General features: G+C 45.0%; 1 long non-coding RNA gene and 1 pseudogene across 2 annotated transcripts in view; both read right to left on the bottom strand.

Moving 5' to 3' along the window:
• Positions 1-15945, bottom strand: part of LOC134486045 (uncharacterized) — a 44374-nt gene that overhangs the window by 18779 nt on the left and 9650 nt on the right. The gene's annotated exons all lie outside the window — the stretch shown is intronic.
• Positions 3281-15128, bottom strand: LOC147995346 (nidogen-2 pseudogene; annotated as a pseudogene). Its single transcript, XR_015685019.1, has 3 exons — positions 15047-15128; positions 12363-12698; positions 3281-7098 (listed from the first exon to the last, which is right to left on the bottom strand). The product of XR_015685019.1 is annotated as a nidogen-2 pseudogene (transcript).

The following is a 15945-nucleotide window of genomic DNA, read 5'->3' as shown; positions in this document are numbered from 1 at the left end:
GCACAAGTTCCTGTTAGGAACCCATTCTGTCCACTCAGTATAATTAGCACCGGGGTCATTGTGCTCTTACCCACAATGATGTACACCTTATTCTGGTTGGCTGTTTGCTGAGGGGAGTCTAGCCCCAAATTCAAGATCCTCCTGACTCAGCTCCTGGAGCACTGATATTAAAAGGCTTGTGTCACCATGTAGGGTATAATTAGGAGAGCATTTTTTTTCTATTGGACATGATGTGGTATTTTGGATTCCTTTCCTTTCCGTAGGCTAGTGTTGTTCAGGTACAACCCATTACTGAGGACCAGGAACAAGAATAAAGGGACACTGGGGCAGAGCTCCCTGGACCCTGCTACAGAAAAATTAGGTCCCTACCTTTAAAGCAAAGATACTTCTGGTTCACTATTCTTAGGTCAAACGAAACAAAACAAAAAGGTCACAGAGTGGCGTTCTTATCTGGTTGAACCCTGCTATTCTTTCTGACCTGTAGCCACAGTCCCCTCACTTGGAAGTGAGGATATCTAACCTAAACAGTTGTAGTGTTGATTCAAAACAAGATGCATGTCAGACATGGTGGCACATAAGTGTAACTCCAAGTCTCAGGTGGGAGAGGCAAGAGAATCAGGAATCTAAGCCTAGGTCTCAGGAAGCAGAGGCAGGAGGATCAAGAGTTCAAGGCCAGCTTTGAACACATAGCAAATTTGAGACTCTATCTTTTAAAAAAAGAAAGCAAGCAAACAAGGATGGAAGGCATATGATGGGCACAAAAACACCCAGGGAGTAGTACTTGATCTAAGATGGACACATTCCTGGACCAGAGACATCTTTTGCGATTATTACTCATTATATGGACTGATTGAATGGGTTTAGAGAACTCATTTTCAGAAAGCCACAGAAGGTTAGAAGTGGGGCAGCCTCCAGGTCTAAATGAATTATGCCGCATGTTTTTAGATGGTGACTGTGGAGTCACAGAAGCCTGGGAGCAAACCCTAGCTGCCAATTATTCACTGTATGACTTCACCTCTACCAGCTTCCCCCATCTCTCTCACTTCAAAGCAGGAAAACCTAAGGGCATCCACAGTCTAGTTTCAAAACCTCCATGCTATAAGATGCAATTATCTACCATGCACAGGGCTTTGCGATTCAACTCAGCAAAGGAAAAACAATTGACATTTACAGTCTCAGGCATCTCCCGCAGTGTTTGGGACACAAAGCTCAAGGATAAGTTGAGCTAATGGATACTTTTCTCTACAAAAGGACACTAGGCAATAAAAATTTTATCCCCAAAGGGAGACTAAAATCATGAGCCACTCTTTATCCCTGTGATTGTTTGCTTTCTTCCCTCCTTAGCAGTCCAAGACATAGATCTGACATTTATGCTGGGTTTCTTCCTCTACCATATTGTCATTGCAGAGATACAAGTGTTGGCTGTCTTCACCCTCTGCAGCATCATTTCTTAGAACCCAGAACCCAGACTGGCCATCTCTCTGTAGCTCACTGAAAGGTTCTTGTACCAACACCAACAGAATTGCCTTAAGAAAACCATTTCTGCATTCATTCATTCATTCATTTATCATAATGACCTGGGCGAGGAGTTCTCTTTCCCAGTGTTCCTTATATGTGACATAAACCTTGCTAGAAGTCAGTGCTAAGGCCAAGTTTGGTTTGCCTAAGCCTATGTTTCTCACTGGTTGGGTTTGCCTTCATTTTTAGAAAGCTCAAAGTATACTGCTGCTTTGAATCAACTACAATTGCAGTGTTTTCTTGAAGCCATTTTTCCCCTCCTGATGTGGAGACAGGACATAATAAATGAAAGAAGACTCTGCTGGTCCATGCTTAAGATGCTATTCTGAATCACCGATTGTATTTATCATAAGGAAACACTATTCAGACTTGAATGTGCCTGCAAATTCCTGGGGATCTGATTACTATGCTAAATAGATCATTGAATCTGACAGAGTAACTCAGGAGCTACTGCATTTCGAACCTTAGACCCCAGGTGATGACATTTAGGCCTGGTCTATAAATTGAGTTGCACAAGGTGAAAGAAACGTGTTCCCTTGATTCAGCACAATTTCTATGTCCACCTCATCCACAAAATATGACCAGAGTCTCTAGACGTGTAGGGACAGACACCAAAAGCACGTAAGATGCTGTTAAGAAGTACATTTAACCCCACCCTAATTTCCCTTTATCTCTCTACTAACCCTCCGAGTTCCCGATGAAAGTGGCCAGAGAGTCTCCTGGGAAGCTCTCCAGATGCTTTTGCTGCAGGTGGCCTCAAGGCCAATTTTCAAAATGACTGCTTTTTCCAAGGTTTTTCCCAAGGTACACTGCTGGGGACAGCTGTTATCACTAATACTTGGCTAGGATTTTATCATCCTAGTGTTTTCATACCAGCCCTAAGAAGGTCCCATCCCTCATCTTCAATTCAGAGTTGGTTCAGTTCCAGTAAATCTTAGACCCTCACCCCTAGGCCCAGAGCAGCCAGGTCTCCCTATTCCTACCCCAACGCCACACCTCAGGCCAGTCAGGTAGAGACAAAGTCACTCATGCACAGAGTGACCCCCAGGCACCAGGGCGGGGTCCCCGGGTGCCCCAGCCCTCACCTTACCTGTCTGGACCAGGATGGCCAAGGAGAAAATGAGGTAAAGGAGGAGAGCTGTGAGCTAACCACCATGGCTTGGAGCAAGTACAGGGCCCCAGAGGAGGACAGCTATCCCAGGAGGGCCTGAAAGGTGGGCGGGGAGGAGGGGCTGGAGAGGAGGAGCCTATCACAGCTGCAGGACCCCGCCAACAGCTAGAACCACTTGAGCAGCTTGGCCTCAGTCTGGGGGTGGGACATGGGGGGGCGGAGGTGGGGCTAACAGACACCCTTGGGTCGCCTGATCCGGATTGGGTGGTGTGTCTACGTGTTGCCCACAGTACCCTCCCCATCCTGCGTCACTATGGGAATGTCAGAAGTGGCCTGCGAGTATCAGAAGCCAGGGGGTGAGAAACAGCAGGGGAGATGGTGCTCAGAAATGGCCACCTGTGAGACCACCACATCCTGGCCCAGAGCTTTTGACCTTGGGCCGCACCTTCCTCCTCTACTTCAGTTCTCCCAGCTGCGAGGACCCCAGCACCTCAGCAGCGCTTGCTACTCCAGGTTGAAAGCTGCAACAAAATCCCTGCTCAGACTAAAAGAACTGGTCTGTTTGTGTAGCTGCTGGGAACCAGGTGGAAGCTGAGTGTCTCGCGCTATCGTCTTGCCAGCAAGAACACACACGGACACACGAATACTTCTGTAGCAAAATGTTTATTGTATCTTAAAGAGAGGGGAATCGGGGCGCCAGCATGGCGCGGCTTATATACACCCTAGCGCGGCGCATCCACACCTGATTGGTCACTTACCCATGATCTCATAGGCACGCCCCGGAGTCGGCAAAGACCTGGCAGGAAGACACTCTTGCACATGTGCACACAGTTAACTTGCTGAAAGGAAGTCAGGCTGGCGCGGTGGAAGCCAGCACCATCTTGTAATGGCAAATGTTATCTCGGCTTTCCACGTGGGGCACAGTGGAAGCCAGTGCCATCATGTGGTGACGAATGTTATTGTGGCTGTCTACAGCTGAGGATCAGGGCAGGCAACAGGGAGGGTGAGCTCAGTCCAGAGTAAAAGCTGTAGGGAACAGTTCCCGAGGCTTGAGTTAGGGATGGCCTTAGTGAAGGGAAAGTTCACAGCTGCTCAATCTACTGAGACTAACAAATGTGCTACAGCCTTTCCCCATGAATCTCTCTCTCTCTGCAAATGGAGTCCACCTCCCTGGCGGTGAGAATGCAGATACTCTCTGCTGTGACAACAAAAAACCTACTGCAGCCTGGAATTGAAAGCTCCCAATATGAGCAGGGCTGCAGGACAAAGAAACACCGCTCAGGGTGGCAGCATGGAACCTGTCTATACTATCATGCTGCATAAGCTGCCCTGGGGCCACTTCAGAGTACCTCTCCTATTCCTATTCCTATGGGGCGGATACAACACATATACACATGTGTTTGTGTGTGTGTCTGTGCACAGGCAGACCCGTATTCAGGCATGCACAGACACACATACAAACGTAGACACACAGACACACACACACACACACACACACACACACACACACACACACACCCTAATGAAAACAATACTAAAAAGAAGAGAAATTTTCTGAGCCTTTAACAAAATCCTAATTCCCTGACTCAGCAAACCAAATCCTATATGCTTAAAGGGGAAGTTAAAATTTATTGAGAAGGGTGCTCTCTGTTCAGAAAATAAGGTTCAAACAGCATCTGTCTTCAAACTACACTGCGGGGGAACTTAAGTCCATCCACTACCAGAAGCCTGGAATTTCCTACCTTGAGCTGGTACTAGAAGTTCTCAACCCCATGTCAACAGCTGCCCAGAGTAAGCCCACAGCTGCTGGATAAACATCCGGGACACCAGTGTTTCCTCTGAACATAAATAATAACAATTACATTTTCTATGCTTCACACAGCTCACCAAACATTCTTTCTTAAGGGCTAGGCTTTCCCACACATGAACTTGTACACATGAACACACATAAATATTTTTTTAAATAAAATTTAAAAGTATTTTTCTCCTCTAAGACTTAAAAGCTTCCAGTTGGACAATCTCCCCCTGAATGTCTTTTTCATAAACATTCTAGCATTTAGATGTCAGCATTGACTACATTTGGCAGCTGATTAAATACCACAGATCATGTCCCTCCTGGGTTATGCTGTGACCCTCAGTTCCCAGTGACTGGCTCCATTTCAGGCCTTTCTGAGCTCTTAAACAGCTACACACAACCTTTGACACCGTGACACATTATCATCTACAAAGTTCATGCTTCAAGAACCATGACCGATTGCAAAAGAAAACTCTCTGAAGGTTTTAGATCAGTTTACAGTTTTGTGCTGGGCCATAGCCCGCTCCTCAGGTTTCACACAACTGTACATACACCCACTTTCCAATAACTGTGTGCTCTTCCTGGGCCAGGAAAATACAACCCCCAATAAAAGGCCACTCAAAAACACATCTGTAACACAAAATCCCTTTGAGGAAATTTTTGATTCGTGCCTTTAAATGTCTTTAGATAGAAAGAACTCACAACGAATATTATAGGAGATTGTTAGACGAATTTGAAAGTTCTAGAACGTTTAAAAGAAATCCATGCCTTTGGCTTTAAAAAAAAACAAATGCTCATCAAACTTCATCAAGCAGAAAAGGAGCCAGGAGGCAAAAGCTTTTTAATGAGACTTTCTGTTTTCAGTTTCTCTGTTTTCCAGCCCAGCTGTTCACTCCCCGCCATCCTCCAGTTTGCTATGTTTTAAATCATCTAAAGATTAGTAATGATGGTCTTAATTGTATCTGAGGAATAGACTAATGCAGGCACTCAAAACATAACATACACTAACAACAAATCCTGGCAATATGTTTATAAATGAAAATCAGAGACTTGAGGGTGAAATAAGTTGCCTTAGCATGGCCAAGATTCAAACTTGACAACAACGGTCCTACCCTAACTATTACTCTATACTCTTTTAAACACAAAGTGTTTTCTTCCCTCCTGAACTATTTCTCTAAACAACTCCTGAACCTGCAGAAAATGTCCCAGCAGAACCAGAAGGTCCTCTCTGCTAGGTTAATGTTTTTGTCAATACACGGACAGAAAAACTGTGAAGTTGAAATGCTGTGGAGAGAGGTGTGACCTCTGACACATCCTCCTGGCAGATATCATTGAGCAGGGAGAGCGGGAGATAGGTGTAGGGGAGGATGAATCTAGGACCAGTTTCCCAGTCCATCAGGATGGATGAAAAGTTGTTCCCTCTGGGCATTCCCCTGCCTTCTTCCTGCTACCTTTAGTGCTAGTGAGTCACAGAACCAGGTTAAGGTGGTTCAGGGGAGGTGAAGGCCACAGCTGTGGGGACAAGAACCAGAACTAATAACAGACACAGGTGTCTATACCATGTTCTCTCCCTAAGGCTCTTCAGCATGTTTGCCTAAGCCTGCACAGCTAACTACCACAGTCAAAGCTAAATGGCTGTAACCTCCATCCTGCAATGCCTATGAAGCCTCGACATGGCTCACCTTCTCTGAACTTGCAACCCGAAATTTTTCATTACACTTGGGAGGAGAGCTGGCTGTATAATCCAGGCTGGCCTACAATTCTCTATATGGCCCAGGCTACTCTTGAACCTAGAAAATCTTTCTGTCTCAGTCTGCCCCAGCCTGTCCCAGCCTGCCCGGACAGGAATGGGCCCAGGTGAATGACCATGTCTAGTTTGTCAACTCTGCTATATTTTCTTTAAACAAAACCTCAAATGCCCAGTTTTTCAATGCACTTGCCTTGAGCTTTAGAACTCACGTGGTCATCCAGTCCTACCACATACCTCCCTCCACTCAGGGGTGGCATGTACCAGACTCGGGTAATTAGGAAGGATTTCTCCTTCCAAAGGAGCGAGGGGAACATCTGAATGTGAAAGCACTGACCGTGCCTCTGGATAGGACTGGGTGTTTCTGTTCCCAAGGTCTTTCCTGCCTGGAGTTAGGAAAGCTGCATCTGCCTGTGGAGGAGCTGGGGTTCTGGTGCCCATTGGATCCAAAAGCAATGCTACGTCCTTGAAATCCAGGACCCCTACATCTCCCACAGGTGGCCCCTGTTTGATTTGACGGACCAAAGAAGCCGATTCTGTTTCCCGGTAGGATGGCCAGTTACCAGGTGCTGGGTGTGGCAAAGGAGAAGCGTGATCAGAATCTGGAGACGTGGTGCCAATATCCACAAAGCTCGAATTAGCCTTTGATTTGAAAGACACATCAATACATCGATTCTCCTGTGGCCTTCCAGGGCCTCCCCTGGTTCAATTGGTGGGTATTCTACATCCTCTCCATTCTCATTGTGATAATTGCAACTGTTCTCAGTACAGATCTCCAGGGCTGCAGCATGGTTGAAGGAGTGCTCCAGCGCTGAGGAGCAGGCTGTGGAATTGTCACCTCTGACCGTGGCTGGCCAGACATTGTCCAGGGCCAGCCTGCTGCTGATGTGAAAAGCCCACGCCGCAGGAATCCCCAGGTTGCTTAGTCTAAGAACGGTGGAAAGAGTGGATTGTAACCAGTCCATTCATCCTCCTTCAGAATTCATATTGAAATCAAAAGACTTTAACGATCAAAGCCAAACTTTCCATGCTATGTCAAACAGAAGCAAAGCTTCTAAGTAACTGAGATAAATACCATACAGGAACTTTGTTATAAGCTGCCTTTTGTCTGTCATTGTGTATGGAATACTAAGCCATCAGGTTATATGTCTGCTCCAGAAGCCCAAATCAAATATTCTGTCAAAATCCTGGCTGTCTTGAGAGCAAACATGGAATGCAAGAATATTTTATGCTTTCTCGACATGAATGAAAACTTAAATCGGACTCAAGCTTACTTAAGCTTAAAATTCCTAAAACACTTAAATAGTACTGATTTCTACAAGCCGTGCCTACACCAGTGCTTATCAGTCTTCACTGTGCTCTGCAAGATAGGGGTGGTAGCTGTGCTAGATCTTAGTGAGGAAAAAGTTGGTTTTGAGAGGTTAGCTAATCTTCAGATCATACAGCCCAAAGTTGGCAAAGCCACGGCAAGAATTTCATGCTAACAAGAAACTTTGTCTTACAAACATCTCTGTGTACTCTGATCCACATGGACTAATGTATTCATGACAGAGGATGATAGATCTATCAGTACTTTTTAATGACCAAGTCTAAAACAATTTTTGAGCAAAAGTTCAACATGGGTAAGATACAAATGTATTAATCAAAATGAGGCTCAGTATTTGGGAACAGATCTTCATTTTCTCCGTACAGAAGACCATGAACCCCTGTTAGTTCCCAGGAATCTCTTTTCTCAGAGAAGTTTCACCAGATAGTCCCAGCTATCCTGAAACTCGAGATCTTCTGCGGGGATGTGGCACTACTCTTGCCAGCTCAGTCACCTACTATCTCAGTGTCAATGGTATGCTTGCTGTGAAGAGGATAGCCATGTGTATGATGATTCCTAACCCTAAGAGAAAGCTCGGGTTAGGAAGGCTCTGGAAGGCTGAAGGAACACCCATTCAGAGCCTGCCCCACATGTGGCCCATATATATACACCCACCAAACTAGATAAGATGGATGAAACAAAGAAGTGCAGGCTGACAGGAACTGGATGTAGATCTCTCCTGAGAGACACAGCCAGAATATGGCAAATGCATAGGTGAATGCCAGCAGCAAACCACTGAACCGAGAACGGGACCACCCCATTGAAGAAATCAGAGAAAGGACTGATAGAGCTTGAAGGGGCTTGAGACCCCCTATGAACAACAATGCCAACCAACCAGAGCTTCAGGTGACTAAGTCACTACCCAAAGACTGACCCTGGGCTCCAACTGCATAGGTAACATTGAAGAGCCTAGTAAGGGCACCAGTGGAAGGGGAAGCCCTTCATCCTGCCAAGACTGAACCTCCAGTGAATGTGATTGTTGGGGGGAGGGTGGTAATGGGGGGAGGATGGGGAGGGGAACACCCATATAGAGTGGGAGGGGAAAGGTGTTAGGGGGATGTTGGCCTGGAAACCAGGAAAGGTAATAACAATTGAAATGTAAATAAAAAATACCCAATTTAATAAAGATGGAGAAAAAAAATGACTCTGGAAAATGGGACCTAGCCAATGATATCAATCCTGTGTTTGCACGAAATACCAAAACTCAAATTATCCCAGACTATGTAATTTCCTCAAAAGTCAACAATCAAGAATAAGAGGGAATGGCTAAAAAGAAGTATTAAGATCCACTGAATCATATAACGAGATCTTTGTTCACTGGGGCAAGTATTCATCATTCTAGTCTTGGTTTCTACTGCAATAATGAGGAGAGTTGAGGTTTTCTTCAGTTCTCTATCTCTCTCTCATTCTGTGCACTGTCCACTAGCCACTACCTGTACCCAAGTGTATTCACGATACTCTGCTGTACTGGCTGGATTTCGTCACCCTGATACGGACCTGAGAAGAGATTGCCTCAATCACACATGCCTGAAGGCAAGTCTGGGGGAGGGGCGTTTTCTTGGTTAATGATTGGTAGGAGGAAGAGCAGTTCACTATGGGTGATACCACCCTAGGGTACCATCTCTGGTTGTGTAAGAAATCAGGCTGAGTAAGACAGAGGAACCAAGCCAATAATAATGTTCCTCCATGGCTTCTGCTCCAGTTCCTACCTCCTTCTAGGTTCCTGTCTTGCTTTAGTTCCTGCCTTGGCTCCCCTAATGCACTGTGTGACCCAGGACAGTAAACCAAATAAACCCTCTCCTCCCCAGTCAGGTCAGTGTTCGTCCCTTCTGTGATTTGTTATATTCAATTGCTAAGGTTTCTCTTCATTTTTTTGACACACAGTCTCATGTAGCTGATGATAACCTTGAGCTTCTCTTCCTCCTGCCTGCACCTCCCAAACACTGGGATACCAGGTGTGATACTAAACCCTGTTTGTGTGGCACCAAGGTCAAAACTCTGGGCTTTGTGTCTGTAAGGCCATGTCTACCAGCAGAGCTTCAACTCTTGCCCTCAGTTGGTGCTTATAGAAATTAGGGTTGCAAATAAAACACACCACAGAAGACAAAACTCCAGGCTGAAAAAATGACTTAGCAGGGAAAGCCACTTACCTACAAGAGCTTAGAGCTATACCCAGAATCCACGTGGTAGGGGGAGAGCACAAACTCTGACAAACTGGATTCCGACCCAGACACCTCCCCGACAGCTGTGTCCAACCCCCAACTCCCACACAGTAAGGTAATTATAAAAACTGAAACCAATCAGTAAGAAGAGACCCTGGAGCCCCAGCCCATCCAACAGCAGGGTATTGCAGCTGGGAAACCTCTTGAGTTTGGAAGTGGACAGCTTCAAAGCTTCAAAGAGAAGGAAAATACAAATCATGCAAGCGTGGAGCTAAATAAATGCCTTCTAATGAGACATAAATCAATATCCTGGCGTTTGCCACAGTGCCTTGTGGGAATCTAAACAGTTAATTTACCCTCCACACTGAGGTCGTTTATGAATGCTCACAGATAGAATTTGTCTCCTAGAAAGAAAAAATGTATCACAAAACAGAACAGCCATGCTGGCCTGCCTGGGACTAATCCCTTCCCAGGAACTACTCTCTTCCCTACCTGAATATACATATGTTTCAGAAGAGGCCTGCAAACATGAATAATGTATTACCTCTGTTGGAGGAAGAGATTCCAGGACTAGGAAAATGTTCTTCTCCTTGGAGGGGTACAGCAAAGCATCCAGAGGGAGCTAGGACCATGATCCTGAGCTACTTTAGTTTACAAATGTTGTCCTCAATGCTGGGCATGTGTGATGCAATGTTTCAACCCTTAAGACAACTATACTGAAAGAATCTGGAGGAAAGAAGGCTAGGAGACAGTGTTAAGTATGCAAACACTGAATGGGAGGCAAAGCTCACGCTGAAAGGGGAGGTAGCAGAGTTGTCACACAGAGTAGTGGTAGGATAATTCTGACTTGCATTTTATGTTATTCCATGGCCTGTAGTTTGTCTCATTTTATTAAGCGTGAGGCACACCAAATTTGTCAATCACTCTGGTCATGTCTCATGCTGCTCCTTTCTGGCACACGCCTGTGTCTTAAAAATTGTAGTATTTCAAGCACTCAGCCCTCCTTCCAAGGGGCTCTAGGTACTACCTGGGGAGAGAGAGTCTTTAAGCTAGAGGGTAAGAGGTTAGAGGAGAAAGGGTAGAGCCCAACTGCTAAGTCTGTTCTAGAGTCTAGACTACACAGACTAGGGTGAGATGGAGACAAATACCCGGTACGATTCACAGAACAGGAGGGGACACTTGTATGTAGAACCTTGGAAATAAGGCTGAGTGTTTGAAATACTATGATTTTTAAAGTCAGAGACCCTGGACACCAACAGAATCTGGGAAGGACCAAGAATGACAGAGTATTAGAATGAGAATTGGTACCTGCATATCCATAAGAAGCTGCTGTGAGTGTGCATGTGTCTGTGCCTGTGTGTATATGCAAAAAGCATGTGAGGAGAAAGTTGTGTTTCCCTACTAGAGCCATAAAGGCCTTCATACACGTGCTCACACACACATGCATGCACATCCACGCACACGCACGCACGCGTGCACACACACATACACACACACACACACACACACACACACACACACAAACACTGTCATCCATTCACTCTGGTTCTTCACTGTCTCCTTTGATGCTTTCCAGAAATATCAAAATTGCAGGAGAGGGGCAGAGTGAGCTGTAACCGGAGTGACTGATAAAATGACCCAAAATACAAACAACCAGGTAACATGAAATCCAAGTAAGAAACACCCTATCTACTCTGCATAAGAGATCACCCCTGTATCCATACTTCAGAGCTGTATTGACTATGGCTCGGCCATTTGACTCTGACATAAGCACCTTTCATAATTTCGGTAAGACTATTGGTAAAACTGAGAAGATAGTTATACTTACCGCCTATAAGTTGAGAGAGTTTTAATTAAGATAATATCTGCAAGGGTTTTATCACAATGCTCTGCAGATAAAGTGATCGGTAAATTTTTGCTCTGTCACTCTCTCTGCCCACGATCTAGTTTGACTGAGAAGAAACTATGGAAAGCCACAAAGTAACTACTGTGGGCTAAGCTAGTATTGCAAAATACAAAGACAAAAGAGCCCACCTGAAGTCAATAGTCTCTTAGGAGCACCAACTGGACAGACACCTGCAGAATTGTCTATTGCAGCACTAGTGGAATAACCTACTGGGGAGACTAAGAAATGGATTTGTCTCTGGCAACGCTGTGGGTAAACCAGTCAGCATTATTTCTGGTGATGGTGCCAGGAGAAACCTGAGATGACTAAAAGCCTCTTCTACCTACCTGCCCCCCATTATAGTATTCATAATTCAATCCTTAACAATACCTGTTTGAAAGACTGAATCATGATGCCTCCTCTCCAGGAATCATTAACCTGAAAAGGGTCCACTGAGGCAGTTATTTATGACTGGATATTTTTATGTAGCCCCAAGAACAATGTTTTTCACATCAAGCCCCAGTAGTTCTGCAAAAACATATAATCACTGCTGGTTCTGGTTTCTATGCCTGACAGATAGTGCAGGAAAAAGAAAGAATCTTTTAAATCTTGGACAGCCTGAAGCTCCAGAGTTCCAGCTTAGCTCTTGGTTTTCAGCCAGCGCCTTTCTTAGAAGCCACCAAATGTTATTATCAAATGGTTTCTGGCCACTAGAGATAGTGTCCCTCCTAAATGTCCTTCCAGTGCATAGCACAGTCACACACTCCACATTACTCACTGGTAGAAATTCTTCACCGACTGCTCACTGTTAGTCAGGCTGAAATACAGGGCTTTTCTCTTCACGTCATCTGCTTCCCCTTGGCAGAATCCCACCTTAGCAGGAAACTGCAGCTGGACACTGTAGGATTCTTTGGGGTGAGTTCCAAAAACTGAAGACCATTGGGAGGATAGAGAAAGAGGGCATAGGAATCACATTCATCGGATGCCAGAACGGCCTGGAAAGTGTTCGGCTGTGGACAAAAAGGAATTGCAGACACCCTTAACAACGAAATAAACAAAAGAAGAAAATCAGAACACAGGTAAGGTGTTCCAACAAGGGGGCAGAGGCCAGATCCTTTTTAGGATTTCCCCATGTTGTTTTTGAACATAATCTCCTTTAGAATCCCCTCTTCAAATTACAAATATAATTTTGTAAACCATGTGTTATTTTTTTAATCTTTTCTATCAATTTAGATCAATAGGTTAAATAATGCATAAATGAAACACTGGTTTAAAATCTTTAGGATTGTAGGGAAGAGGATGAAGGAGAACTAACTAACACTAAGGATATTTGAAAAAGCCTTATGAAGGGCCAGAGAGACGGACAGTTAAGGGCACAGGCTGCTCTTCCAGAGGTCCTGGGTTCAATTCCCAGCACCTACTCGCCCATGGTAACTCACCCCTGCTTGTAACATCAGTTCCAGGACTTCTAACAGCCTCACACAGACATACAAGTAGGTAAAACGTCCATGAACATTAAAATACAAAAGCCATATGAAAAGCTACTTGCCAACTTACAACGAACGTTACAAGGTGGGTAATTCTCCTTCCATTGGCTACAAGTTCTCAAAAAGTCCAGAGCTAGATGTAGGACACCTTGCTCTCAAGTTGTTGGTCGAGGATGTCACAGAGATGATACCAGAGTTGTCAATTCTCATTGCTCAGGGCTACCCATCAGAATGTGATGGTAAAATCCTATAGCTGATGACACCACACAAGTAGGTCAAAGAACTTGAAGAAATCACACAGACCTGCCTGCACAGTACTTAGCAGGAAGCTTCCACCCCTGCTAGCTACCCTTTATGATGCTAGAAGATGCTATGCAGACTATTCTCACTTCACTGTGACTACTCAGGGCTACATAACAAAAGCCCTGGCAAGATGTACTCATGGGTGCACCATAAATGGCAGGAATGTAATGAGGATCACCAATCATTTTCTGGGTGGATTTAAGGTCTGCACTACAAGAGGAAACTTTTGCCTGGCATTGTAAATCTGGTCAGGAAAACCATGGCAGACAGGCTCATAAGCCCTGGGAATGAACCATAACTACTATTTTCTTAAATGGATATACAGTATCAAACTATACCAGTTACAAGCTCATAGATTAACACAGCTCTCGGTGGTCATTGGGGGAGCATCTTCATACAGTGGATGGTAGTTAATACACATTCATAACTAATCCGAGTATTGAGAATGAACTCTCTGTGGAGAGCTCAGCCACAGAAGCTCCCACCGTATCAAGTTCCCTCAAGGCTCAGGGAATATTGGAAAGAAAAGAGGTGGAAAGAGTTTAAGAGCCAAAGGTCGGAAGGAGTTGGATCAAAACAATGACATGTTCTCATGATATGGTCGTTGAACTCACAAACTCAGTGCAGTTGGTGTCCAGCAGAAGAGCAAACCACTCAACATTCCAGCACAGATGTGGTAGGGCACTGAAGCCCCTGCCTGCAGCTTAGAAGATTCTGACACTTGAGAACTGCTAGGGGAGGGTTTTCTTTAGGGGTATGGTCCCTAGTGAGTGGACCATGCTGCACTGGTGGCCCCTCACTCATTAGTAGGCTTCGCTGTATTCAAGGGATTATTAGAACAAATACAGGGGGTGAAGTGGATATACTGAAATATACTGTATCAATGTATGAAATTCTCAACAAATAACATTAGAACAGTGCATTTAAAAGTGTAAAGGTTGTAAAGCTTCTCCAGTCCAAACTCTTTTGAGAGTTCTGGACAAGGAACAAAATTGACTTGCTCATTCCTATACCCTCAGTTTTTATTTTGTGTCTGAATGGCTTTCACATCCATATATCATATTAGCATTCATGCATGCACCCACCCATGCATCCATCCATCTATGCATCCATCCATGCATCCAGCAAGCCATGCATCCATCCATCTAGGCATCCATCTATCCATCCATGCATCCAACATCCATGCATCCATCCATCTATGCATCCATCTATCCATCCATCCATCAGTGCATCCATCCAGCATGCATCCAGCAAGCCAGGCATTCATCCATCTATGCATGCATCCATCCATCCATCTATGCATCCATCCAGCATGCATCCAGTCAGCCAGCCATGCATCCATCCATCCATCCACCCATGAATCCAACATCCGTGCATCCAGCAAGACAGGCATCCATCCATCTATGCATCCACCCATTGCCTACTGCAGGCCACACTCAGTCAGGAAGCAGCTGATCAAAAGGCATCCTTACTGATTTCACAGCCAAACTCCCTTTCCTTTTCAATCTCTTTACAACACAAGTTATCTTGTCACATTGTAGATGAAGAAAGTGACCCAGGCGCTTGCTTAAGGTCGGGCAATGATTGATGATAGAAGCTAGCCAGACCCAACCGCTCATCCCCTGCAATAGACAGTCATCTGAACTCTACCAAACAAGCCATTCCAGGACACCTTCCAGGCTCAGCTCCACTAAGCCCTCTGCACAGTGTTTAAGGGTCCCCACTCCTACTAAGTGCTTTGATGCTGTGTCCATATTTCCCTGCACCAAGAAAATCCTAACCAGCAAGCACTGCCTCCTGGGGGTCAAGGACTGTGATTCCCTGCGGAACCCCTTCCATCCTTCAGCACCCACTATGTTGGTTTTCCAGTATGTCTTTGGCTCCTGTTGGTTGTCTGGTTTGGCTTTGGCCTCCACTCACTAACCCATCTGAATATTAATTCATCGGGGTTGGGTACCTGCTAAACCACATTATGTTTGATGCTGCAGTCAGGACAAAGCCAAAAAACTATGCCCCAAGAGCCTGAATTATAGGAGAGAGAAACAGCCAGGACTGGAATTTTAGGAGAGTGACTGGGGACAGGCATGGTGGCAGTGGCCACAGAAAAAGGAGAGTGTCTAGGACATCAGAGTGGGGTAGGGTAGCATCACAGTGGCAGCCAATGGATGAAGATAAACACTGTGGGAGCCAAAGCAGACCTAGATGAGAGTTGGAGTCTGAATTAACACCAGGGTGACTGTGGAATTACTCCCTGATATTGCATTTACTGAGTTTCAAAGGGACCTTTTCTGCCATTACCACCTTCTTCCACCAAAGGATTAGTTAAGGGATGCTCCACTGTCTTAGACTCTGTAGTTGGCTTCTCTCACTAGATCATATATGCTTTACAATTTAATAGGGAACTGGGGAGACATTTCTCTTACAAATACTCGATTTATAAAGAAGGTGGATGACAAGAAGGAAAAGAAATCACTTACTGGTATCATTACCTCTTCATTTTGTTAAACAAGACAAACTGACACAGCAAGAACCTCAAAACTGAATACAAGGAACGAATGTGTCCTTGTGTTT

This window comes from Rattus norvegicus, chromosome 3 (assembly GCF_021556685.1).
Source record: "Rattus norvegicus strain SHRSP/BbbUtx chromosome 3, alternate assembly SHRSP_T2T, whole genome shotgun sequence".
Taxonomy (NCBI): domain Eukaryota; kingdom Metazoa; phylum Chordata; class Mammalia; order Rodentia; family Muridae; genus Rattus; species Rattus norvegicus.
The sequence above is the reverse complement of the archived record's forward strand: the minus strand, read 5'-3'. Positions and strand labels throughout refer to the sequence as shown.